The sequence below is a fragment of the Macrotis lagotis genome, chromosome X (genome assembly GCF_037893015.1).
Source record: "Macrotis lagotis isolate mMagLag1 chromosome X, bilby.v1.9.chrom.fasta, whole genome shotgun sequence".
NCBI classification, from domain to species: Eukaryota; Metazoa; Chordata; class Mammalia; order Peramelemorphia; family Peramelidae; genus Macrotis; species Macrotis lagotis.
In genome coordinates this window covers 375,085,394-375,097,837 of record NC_133666.1, presented here as the reverse complement: position 1 = coordinate 375,097,837, position 12,444 = coordinate 375,085,394, and the positions used below count along the sequence as shown (strand labels likewise).

The following is a 12,444-nucleotide window of genomic DNA, read 5'->3' as shown; positions in this document are numbered from 1 at the left end:
GAAAAGGAACCACAAAAAGCTAATTGAAGAAAATAATATCCAAATGATTAGAACTGACAATTAGAAACCAATTAATCTACTAGACTACAAGATTCCATCAAGCAAAAAATTAAAGAAAATGTAAAGTACCTTCTAACAGAAAATGAATGACCTGTAATATAGATCCAGCAGAGACAATCTATGAATCATTGGACAACTAGAAAGCCTGGACCAACAAAAGAACCTGCAAAACAACATTCAGGGAATTATAAGGGAAAACTGCCCAAATCTATTAGAAGGAGGTAAAAATACAACCATTGATAGAATCTACACAACCCCTTGAGAAAGAGATCCCAGGCTAAAAAGTGCAAAGGCTGTAAACAGTTAAATTCCAGAACCCTCAAATAAAGGGGAGAATATTGCAAGCAGCAAAAAGAAAACTATTCAAGTATAAAAGGGACACAATCAGACTAACAGAGGACCCATAAACCTCTACATTGAAGAATTGTATGAACTGGAATAACATATTTCAGAGAGCTAAGTGCCTGGGATTGCAAACCAGATTGAACTGCCCTGCAAAATTCAACATATACTATTAGGGAAAAATAAGAATGTCTGATGAAATAAAGCCCTTCCAAGATTTTCTGACACAAAGACCAGAAATGAATAGAGAAGTCAATCACCAAATACATGCCGGAGGAGTTGCATAAAAAGGTATATGAGAAAGAGACTGAAAAAACAAAACTATTTTAAACAAATGTTGGTTGAATAACAAATTGTATACAACCCTAAAAAAGAATATATAACACTTCTAATTATTTTTTAAGTACAAGGTATAATCTTAATTACAACTTTTTTCTTTTAATTTTCCTTCATAGGTATACCATATCTGAGAGACTGATGAGGAAGAGTGGAGGAGAAGGTATGGTATTATAAGATAACACATTAATTGCTACATTACTGTTACATGCAATATAGTTCTCAAAATCTACTTTAAAAAGTTGAGATTATTTAAAAATTGCAAATAATCCAGCCAGTTGTTTTGACAATTTTGTAAAATGACTTTTTAAAAAACAATGGGGCCAGCTGGGTGGCACAGTGGATAGAGCATCAACCCTGGTTTCAGGAGTATGTGAGTTGAAATCTGTCTTCAGACACTTAATAATAACCGAGTTGTGTCACCTTGGGCAAGCCATTTAATGCAGTTTTCCTTGAAAAAACCTAAAAAAATGAGAAACAAAACAAAAACCAGTCATCTTCAGGCACTCAGAGACACAATTTCCCCTAATTCTGAATTCCCCTCCCCATCCTACCAATAATATTCTTTTCTTTTTTGCTTGGTTAGGAATATATATTTGTGTATATCCGTGTGTGTATATACAAATACAAATACACACACATATATGTGCACACACACACTTATATCAGATAGTTCAAAATTATAATGTGATATCTGATTTAAGCACGTTTCCTCAGTTATGAAGCACATCTGGACTTACAGGCAGGAAGCATTAACACAAGAGAGGTCCAGAGGACACCAAACAGAATGAAAGTATGTGCTCCTCTTCCCCAACAAAAGATTATGGGGGGAATCCATAAACAAAAGCAAAGAAGAAACACCACAGGTTTCTCAGTCTTTCTCTCCCCAGTTAATCTTTTGGCACTTGGGGCTCCCAAGAATTCATAGGAGGAGAATATGTATGTATGTTGGGGGCAGAAACTGCTCAAGTTTTATTCTCTGCTGATGATCTCACTACCTGGCTAGGGAGGAAGTAAGGAGAAATGTAGCACTTGAAAGGAAATTATCCAATTTGGCCTGACCCAATAAAAATTGAGACTGAGCAGTTATGAGGGCAGCATTCCCAGGGGAGATGCAATTGTTGGGCAGAAGGGGTGAGTCTGTTTTCTCAGGGGAGAAGCTAAGCTGGGAGATGCTGGAAGATGGTATTTTGATCACCCCTTGATCTAGGTAGGTTAAAATAAAGGAGATGCCAGCATCTCCCTGCTTCCCAAGTCCACAGGTGGCAAGGAAATTACCATTCCTCTTTCTACTCCCTGCCCCATCAAGACATTCAAATCTTTTTCTACAATTCTATAAAGCCTTCTCCTATACCTGAAATTGCTGAGTAACCTGTGTTCCCTTATCAATTGGTAGAAACAGGCTTAGGCCAATCTTTATCAGTTATCCACTGCTGGCAAGCTGTGAAGCCCTCTCATGGGTAGTCAAATTCCCAGGGAATATCTTTCTTGTCATTACTTGTATGAACTTGGGCAAGTTGCTTTTTTCTGGGCAATAGTTGCCCCATAAAATGATGGGTCCCTGAGATCCTATTTACCTCCAGTTCTCTTAGCCTTTGATCTCTCAAACACTCCTGGGACTAATGGAATACTGTATTCCTAGACAAAAATCATGACCCTCAGATTTCAAGATGAAAAATAAAGGTTGGTTCATTTCACACGAAGTAACAATTTAATGCATCCAATGTCCAAGGAGAAAAGAGGGATGGGCTTACTCATTATTTGTTGGGTCACATGGGGGCAGGGGCCTTTGTTCATTTCAAGTAAGAATCCCTGAAAGAAGAAGGCAATAAGTGGTCTCTCGCTTTCATAGAATAGGGTCAGCTTCCTCCTTACTTCCTGACAATGAAACAATTAGGATGTGTACCCCACTTGAGCTAGTGAAGGAAGCTTAAGATGGAATATAGAAGGAGCTCTTCTTTTCTTTCTAGGATGTTATGTAGAGTCATCTTGGCCAGAACCCTGATGCCATGCTTGCTAAGAGAGTCAAGTTACTTCTAACCAGACAAGATCGGTATGTAGAAGGAAAATGGGGGGAGTATTAATGCTAGATTTACAGCCCAGACCAAGGAACTCCCTATGATCAAGGAGTGGCTTAGGGTAGCTATCTCCCACCTGGCAGGATGATACCACCCTAGAGCATACTACTTAGTAGACTTGGTAATTTCTGAATGGTCAAAGGCAGCACCTTTTAGAAAAAGGTCAGAGAACAGTTTTGATTGTCTATTGAAGGCTTCCTATGTGTTGTGTGAACTGATCCATTCTAGGAACAAGACCAAGTTGGAATTTGACATTCCTGCTACCCAAGACCATGGGGTGGCCTTCATTATTTTTGTGAGTGTATGAGGGAACAACTTGCTTCTATGCTCTTGGCTATCAGGGTATGAACATTATAAGAGTGTGTATGAGAGAGACTATTGTTTGGACCATATCCTTTGGTGTCTCCCGCAGTTAGCCATGAGTGATAAGGTGTGCCTCATGCAGGTTAGCTCCACATGGGTTGACTTTCCTTGGCTGATTGTGACAGGAAAGGCTTCATAAAGAGGAAGGTTGTCTTCTAATATTGTTTTCTTCCCAACCCAGTTACTAGAAAAGAACCAAGAGTCTCTAAGTCTTCTCTGAAGAAAGAGATATTTCAAGAGTCCTGATGAATGATTCCTTCTTGGGAAAATTGTAATAATGAACCTTTTTGTCTGGTATCCTACATTACATCTCTCATCATGGAATCCAAAATCTTTCTGGTTGTTTCCATGAAGGGTGAAGGGTAGTGGAGAGAAACCTATGCTGAGTAGAGTCTGAGGGACTGGTGGGGACAAGGGGAGAGGAGAGAGAAGAAGGCCATCACTGACTTAACAATTCCTTCACAGGATCAAGTCTGGAACTCAAACATGGGTTGGGATAGATTGCATTGGGCAAGAACATTATGATGTGAAGTTTTCTGGACAGAAATCAATTCTCTGAAGCTGAGATCTAGCATCCCTTAGGCAGAAACAAGGGGGACTAAGTTTCTTGGATGGGTACTACACAATTTCTTGGGTTATCATCTTGCCCTGGCTGTTCCTCCTCCTCCTGCCCCTCACTCAGCTGGGTGACCCTCCTGCCTAATCTGTGTCCACAACTCTTCTGAAGTCAGGGGCTCCTACTTATGGGATATAGACACAGTCCTGGACCTAGGATTTCACTGACGGAGGAAACTCCTTATGCCACTGGGTGCTGGCATCTTTTCAGCAATTTATAGTCTTAGAACCCAACATAGATTTGATGAAAATTGCCTCTGGATTATGACTGGATCTATGCTTTCATCAATATATGGAAACCATTACTTATGCCTGTCTCTTCCTTTTCTCCCCTTTAGAATTCTGTTTGTTACTTACCCCAGGAAACACTGGCAAGGATAAGGTAGAGGTGTAATGGAGGAGAGGCAACCAATTGTGGTGGATTTAGGGAGGATTATGCCAGTTTATACTTTTTGGTATGGAAGTGAAGAAGGAGAAAGAGCAGCAATGTTTGTGGTCCCCTCTCCCAGACACATCTAGTCCAAAGAAACTCCATAAACCAAGAAACCAGGGAATGAGGAGCCTTAGGAAGCTCAGCCTCTGGGATTCTAAGGGGGGAGGACACACAATCTGAGCTAACTCAGAGCAATAAGAGGTGTACTGTTGGTAAACTTTATATATGTTAAGACATAGGTAATACAAGGCTAATACAGTTGCAGTGGGGGGGGGGGGGGGCAGAAAAGAGCCTTGGAACAGATTTTTTAAAATAACAGGAAAAATCCTCTAAACAAAACCACTAAAGAAAATCAAGCCCAAACAGGAAAAAATAAACAAACAAAGAAGCAAACAAAAAAAAGAAAAAAAACAAGAAACACCCAAGTGACTCCATTCACAGGGTATGGGACAGGGTCTCCCATCTCAGGGGTAGGTGTCAGTGACCAGAGGGTCAAGATTTTCTGTTTTAGGAAGATGGTGAGTCACTGTGTATTTTGCAGCCTTTTACATACCACATGGACTACACAATTCAGTGGACCTATGGAGCTTATGGGATACCATGAGCCAATCCAAATATGCCCCAACCACCCCATGCTGGACAGCTCTTCTTCCCCTCTCCCTCAGAGTGCTGACTTCAGTCAATTACACCAGCACGAACATATGAATTACCAGATGCATTCAGGTGAAGTCAATTGTGGAATCCCATCTGAGTCTGGATTCTCTTCTGCCACCACTCCCTATTAAGTCTTGAGTCACACACTACCAATCATCAGGAGGGAGAGCATCATGGGAGAAGCACTTTGCAAGGCACTAAACTCAATCTACTGGCCAGACCACTCAAGCAATCACTTTCCTTCTAATCCCTCTAACCCAGTGGGTTCCCCTCAGGGACGTGAAGGTTCATCCCAATGGCCCAGAACAGGAGCACCCATGCCTTATCTCCTGGTTACAAAGGAATTCTTCACAATTTACAAAGCAAGATGGAACATCAGTTATACGAAGCCATCCATGGGCTGAGGAGTCACACCATGGGGCAGACAGGAGACAGGCATGGAATTCTTAATGGCAAATTGGGGCACTTTCAGTCAGGCCTTCTCCTCCTCTGTCCTTCCCCTTGTGGGGTGGCACTCAAGTTTGGTACTGGCAGTCTCACTGAGGATGGTCTCCACAGCAACTCCAGTATCCTTCACAACCATATGTCACTCCCCTCCAAGCCCAGCATTGGACAGAAGGATGTTTATAGCCACTTGACTTCGGGGCTGGGGAGAGCTGTTGCTTCTTCAGGAATGAAGGAGATTAAGAGGGAAGAGAAGGAACATGAAGAGGACACATCTGTCATGGACAACTCAAGAGGAGGAGCAAAAGGAGCCCTACTGAACTAGAACAAGTCAAGATGAGGATGAGGAGGACAAACTTTTCCCCCAAGAGCAGTAAGCAGAGGGAGAAGAAGAGCCTGGTGGTCAATAACGCCTGTGAGTTTCTTCAGTGAAAAAGCACAGAACAAATTTCTAATTCTCCACCAGGCCATGTCATTTATTTTGAACTGGGAACAACAAGTGTGAGAGCAATCTGCACCCCAAAGCTGCAGGCTTGAGACAGGAATGAGAGAAAGTATCCAGAATGGTTGGTGATACTCAGATGACACTTTCAAATGATCATCTGTACTTGGGCGATGGTCACAACCCCATTGGACACATGTAAAAGTCCACTGCCCAGGAAGCCTTGTGACTCATCTAACACTGCTAATTCTAACTTCTAACTTTACTTTTCTAAAGATAATTAGAAGGTAGTCTATAATTGAAGAGAACAAACCTAAAGGATATGGATATAAATTGGTCTTGTCTCTCAGTTGAAGAGGTCCAAGATGACATCATTATGTTGGAGACAAGAAGCCCTGAAAAAGGGGGGGGGGGGTTAATTTAATTTAAGTGACTCATATTTTAATTCACTTTAATCACAAAGTGCTAAGCACCTTGTCTAATGATTAACTGTGAGGAACTGAGACAGTGTCTCTTTAGATTCTCTCATTTAATAAGTTCAAGATTTGAATTAACCAGTGCTTCACTTAACAAGGGGTTAAGTACTCTGGGTGGGTACAGTGTGAGAGACCTTAACAAGATGTTAAGTACCTTGGGTGGGGCGGGCAGAAAGTAAAGTGTGAGAGAAAATAGGCCTGTAGCCATCTAGGTGGCAGTGTATAGAGCACAGGCCCTGAAGTCTGGAGTATCAGAGTTCAAATCTGTCCTCAGACATTTAATAATTACCTCGCTGTGTGGCCTTCGGCAAGTCATTTAACCTCACTGCCTTACAAAAATTAAAAAAAATAATTAAAAAATTTTTTAAAAAGAAAATAGGCCTGGGCAGAGGGGCACAAATAGTTCAAGAAATGACATGATTTTGGATGATACTTTGGCTCCTGAGGAGGATTCTGCATACTTGAAAGATACTAGAAAAAGGGAGTACTGTAAAAAATGATTATAAATAAAATGTAATTTGAGTCAAGGCTCTTGATCAAGCAATCAAGTAAACAATCTGTGATGATATCTTGATAGCAGTAGGAATTGATCAAGCAATTAAATGACCAAATTGTGACTGATGAAAATTGATTAATAATAAAAAGAGCAATAAATAACACCAAGGGAAGAAACACAAAGATTTCTAATTTTAGAAGGAAAGAAAGGAGAATGTGAAGGCTGAGAAAATTCTATTCAATCAATTTAGCCAAGTGGGGGAATAAAATACATTCCTACTTGGGTTTAAAAATCTAACCTAATCTACAGGGAAGGGAGACTGGGAAAGGGAAAGATAACAGAAGGGATTGATGAAGGGGAAGGGAAGGTAGAAGTGAAAATAAACTGAAAGTTAAATTTTTAAAAGAAAAGTCAAAGGGGAAAGGAAGTAATATTTTGGTAAGGAGGAATAAGAGAAAAGGAAAGAGAAAAATATAAATGGAGAAAGATAGCATGGATGGAAATACAGAAGGAGTAGTCTTAACTGTAAATGTGAATGAGATGAACCATCCCATAAAAACAAAGTGGATAGCAGAATGGGTTTACAACTCATTTGAAGCAGAGGGATACACACAAATAAAGTTAAGTAGGAAAGTAAGAGAGTGAATGAAATCTTAGAAAATTTAGATATGATAAACCTTTGGGGAAAGCTTACTGGGGATAGAAGAGAATGTACCTTTTTCTTGGCACCTTTATGAAAATTGACCATGTACTAGGGCACAAAAACCTAAAAATCAAAAGCAGAAAGGCAGAAATAATAAATGCATACATGGGGAAGCTAAGTGACCTAGTGGATAGAGCACTGGCCCTGGAGTCAGAAGGACCTGAAATCAAATCCAGCTTCAGAAATTTAATAATGGCTTAGCTGTATGGCCTAGGACAAGTCACTTAAACCCATTGTCTTAAATAAATAAAATTTAATAAAAAATAATAAATACACACTTCTCAGACTATGATGCAATAAAAATTACACACAATAAAGGGTCAGGGAAAAGATAAACAAGAATTAATTGTAAATTAAATAATTTTAACATATTTAATGGGTGGGTCAAACAACAAATAAAAGAAATAATCAATAATTGTATCCAAGAAAATAATAATAGCCAGACATAATAGCAAAATTTATGTGATGCAGCCAAGGCAGTTTTGAGGGGAAATTATGTATCTCTCTAAATGCCTATATGAATAAAATAGATAAAAGGGAAATCAATGAATGGGTATGCAACTAAAAGATCTAGAAAAAGGACAAACTGAACATTGCCAATTAAAGATTCTGAAAATCAAGGGACAGATTAATAAAATGGAAAGCAAGAAAACCATTGATCTAAAAAATAAAACTAAGAGTTGGTTTTATGAAAAAGTCAATAAAATAGACAGACTTCTGGTCAATCTAATAAAAAAAAGAAAGAAAATGAACAAATTGCCAGTATCAACAAGGAAAAAGAAGTAACCAACAATGAGGAGGAGGAAATCAAAGAGAAAGAGATAATTCAGCACTACTTTGCCAAATTGTATGCCAATATATGGGACAGCTTGAGTGAAATGGATGAATATATATAAAAAATATACAAACTACCCAGATTAGCAGAAAAGGAAATAAATTACTCAAATAACCCTATTTCAGATAAAGAAATTGTAGAATCCATGAATAAACTACCTAAGAAAAAATCTCCTAGTCCAGATGGATTTAAAAGTGAATTCTACCAAACATTTAAGGAGCAATTAATGCTTATTCTATATAAACTATTTTTAAAAATAGGAGAGGAAGGAATACTGCCAGACTCCTTTTTTGACCAATATGGTATTGATACCTAAACATGGAAGAACCAAAACAGACAGACAAAATTATAGAACAATCTCCCTAATGAATATTGATGCAAAAATCCTAAATAAAATTTTAGCAATGAGACTATACCAAGTTATTACTATATACTATATAGGGAGAAAAAGGTATTTGTATAGGTGACATTGTTTAAAAGCTCATTTTTCCATCTTTGTTTCCGTATCTCACATTATCTTTTTAATTACACTTCTCCCGCTTATCTCTACCATATATACTATTTAACTGTAGCTAAGATTTTCAGATGAAAAATGATTTTTTTCATGTTCAACAATGTCAGAATATTTAAATAAAGAGAATACATAGGAAACATCTAACAATGTAAACATAATGACAAACTAAAGTGATGCGAGCATGTAGATGTTGACATAGCATTTGTTTCCTTATATTGCTTCTGGACTCCACAGTGTTAACATAACTTATCTGTCCAGAGTCATTAACAGTGATTGAAATGCCACAAATGTGTAGCCTATAACAGAATAAAACTATGATAGATGCAAAATTTATTTCCTTTAGGATAAATTGAGAATTATGATTATAATACATATAACTATAACGTAGAAACCTTTGTAATTAAATTCCCACTTCTCAATTCAAAGAGAGATGAACTGGGTGCTAGAGGATAGTTATTTTTCTCATTTTAAGTTAAACTGGAGTATGTCTAAATTGATGTACTTTTCCAAACAAGAATGACTTCTCAGCAACTTTCCAGATTTGGATGTAATGAAAAACCTATTCATAAGTGCATTTTCTTGCTTGTGAAAGATAACCCCATAAAGCAGACATAAATTAGACAGATGTGACAGTGGGCAGAATAGTTTGAATCCTGTCTCAAATACTTCCTAGCTCTGTGTTTCTGGGCAAATCATTTAACCATTTCAGCCTCAATTTTCTCATCATTAATATGAGAATATGAAGAATACATATTTCAGATGGTTATTATGAGCATCAATGATATAATACAAAAAGATATTTTGTAAACATTAAAGTTATAATTTTGTATGTGATCAGAAAAAATAATGATTAGTTGATTTTATTATTTGTAAAAGATACCTATCTAAAGAAGAAACTATGCACATGGAGAGATTGTTACTTCTAGCTGTCATCATCAAGAAACATTATCTTATCTATAAATTTCTGTAATATGCTATTTCTGATTTCTTCCTATAAAGCTATAGTCTAATGCTTCCTGGTGATATGGAGAGCACCACATGCTATTCAAGAAGAAAGCAAATATTCAGAGTACTTACCACAATAGAAAAATATTTTACTACAAGTCCAGGTTTTGATACCATGTCAAATAAACTAAGCATCAGAATGCTGGTTATCTGATCACTGTTTTTGTCATAAGTATTTAGCCTGTTTAGCAAGATAAGGTGTAATTAAAATCGTCTTTAATAGAGGGAATATTTTTAATAATTTATTTATTATCATTAATATTCACATGTATATTTTTAAGTTGCAAAATTTCCTTCCACCCTCCCTTCCCAGTCCCCTTCCCTCAGTAGCAAACAGTCAGCACATACTTTTTTTGATAAAAATGCTTGTTTATAGATTAGTAATTTTTGATATGAGGAATTAGGAGTAAGGCAAAGAGATATATAAGAGATGTTTTTTATAAAGTGTCCATCAGCTTCTGAAGGATTGTTTTTGTGTGTATGTGCTTTGCTTTTCTTCCTCTGGATGGGATAAAATAGTCCATAGGCAGTCTAATCCAGTTGTCTAAGAGCTCTGGACTGCTGAGAGGAGCTGCTTCCATCAAGGTTGTGCTTTTCACAATGGTATTGTTAATGTGTACATTGTTCTCTTGATTTGGGAATATTTTCTTTAATGAAAACACAAGCCCTTTGTATTAAAATATCCAAGCTTTGTATTCATGACTATATATTATTATTCACAAATAGAATAAAACAATGTACTATGGATACTTGATATATCTTAAATGCTCTCATGAACTGTATTCTTATAATCATGAAATTTATAAGTATAAGTAAGCTACATATTCTAACATCCATATGTAGAATTTGGATTATATGAAAGTACTTTGATAATCTTTTAGTAAAACAATGAATGGGTTATGGACTTTCAACAAATACTTGACTGGATTTAGTTTTCAAAAGTCTGTCTTATCTGGATCAGAAGTTTCAAACATCAATTTCATAAAGTTTGTTTAAACTGGTTTTATAGAAATAAAAAATACTATATATCAAATTTATTTAATTTATTTTATTGTTTTAATTATTTTTCATCTAATGTTTTTTAAATCAGTCATGGATTTTAACATATACAGTCTTCTTAAGGCATTTATTGTAAACACCTCAGTTTATATATGAGAACCCTGAGACACAAATGGACTAAAGGATTTGCCAAGTGTCACTCAGATAGTAAGTAGTGTTGAATTTCATATTTAGATCCTCTCGCTTCAAATCAATGTGTCATATTAGCCTATTAAGAAATTTTGAAGACAGTTTTTAAATCAGTGATTTCTTATATTCTCATATTATTATGTCTTGTATGTATTACATCATGATAATAAAAAATGATATCTCTAACAGCTCTGTCAGCTACCAGTTAAGTATATATAGGCAATAAACCATGTTCAAGAATATTGATATGCAAAATATTCATAGTATTAAAAATAATGGAGTGATTTAAAGTCTTCAAAATGCTTCTGCATCTTACCTCACAATAGTACTATCAGGGGAACTGAATGGATATTTTTATTCTACTTTACCTATTAAAATAAAAAATAAGATTAAGAAGAATCTCATTCATTCCCTTGCCTTATTTTCTGACCCAAAACATGATATGTCCCAAATATATCTTACTTGTATATACTAATTTTATGATATTTCTTACTTAAATCCCCTTCACTATATTCTGATTCAGACCCTCATTACCTCATGTCTGAATTAGTTCTCTTAATATGTCTCTCTCTCTCTTTCTCTCTCTCCTCTCTCTCCTTTCCAATGTTTGGATATTAGAGATAGCATATTATATACATTATGAGAAATGGCAAGTTGATTTTCCCTGGAATATAGATTACATGAATGAGAGTGAAGCGCAATAAGCCTGGAAAAAAATCACAAGTCTTATTGTGAAGGAATTTAAATGTTAAACAAAATTTTGTGCTTTATCTTAGAAACATTCACAAGTCACTGAATTTTGTGAACATGGGAGTAACCTAGCGACAGGTACTTAGCTATATTGAAGTGGTGGCATTAAGATTATATTAGATTGGGGTGTCTAGGTGGCTCAGTGGATAAAGCACTGGCCCTGGAGTCAGGAGTACCTGAGTTCAAATCCGGCCTCAGACTTAATAATTACCTAGCTGTGTGGGCTTGGGCAAGCTTCTTAACCCCATTTGCCTTGCATAAACCTAAATAAAAAAAAAGATTAAATTAGATTTGAAAGGAAAGAAAATGGAGTAAGTGTGACAAGCTAAGAGGCTGATTATAAAACTCTAGGTGAGTGCTAATAAGAGCCTAACTAACTGAGATGGCCTTATACATGTAGAGAACAAGAAAAAAAGTCATGTTGAAGTGGTATAATCAACAGGACTTGAAATCTATATGTGTATGGAGGTTATGGGCAACAAATAATATGAAGTTTTTGAGATTTCTCATGAAATATACCAGAAAATGTAAAAAATATATAAATAGAAAATTTATTAATAGAAAAATAGAAAAAATAATCATTTTAATTTTTTTTAAATTTATTTTAAATTTTATTTTTGATAAGTATTATATTGATGTGTTCTATCACTTAACCTCATCCATGAGAATACATTTTAAAAAAGGAAGAGAGAGATACAAAGGTCTCAATA

At 36.3% G+C, this 12,444-nt stretch overlaps 1 pseudogene; it reads left to right on the top strand.

Annotated features, from left to right (window-relative positions):
* The first annotated feature begins 1,826 nt into the window (after positions 1–1,826).
* On the top strand, positions 1,827–5,969 carry LOC141499148 (transcription factor E2-alpha pseudogene; annotated as a pseudogene).
* Positions 5,970–12,444: the final 6,475 nt, after the last annotated feature.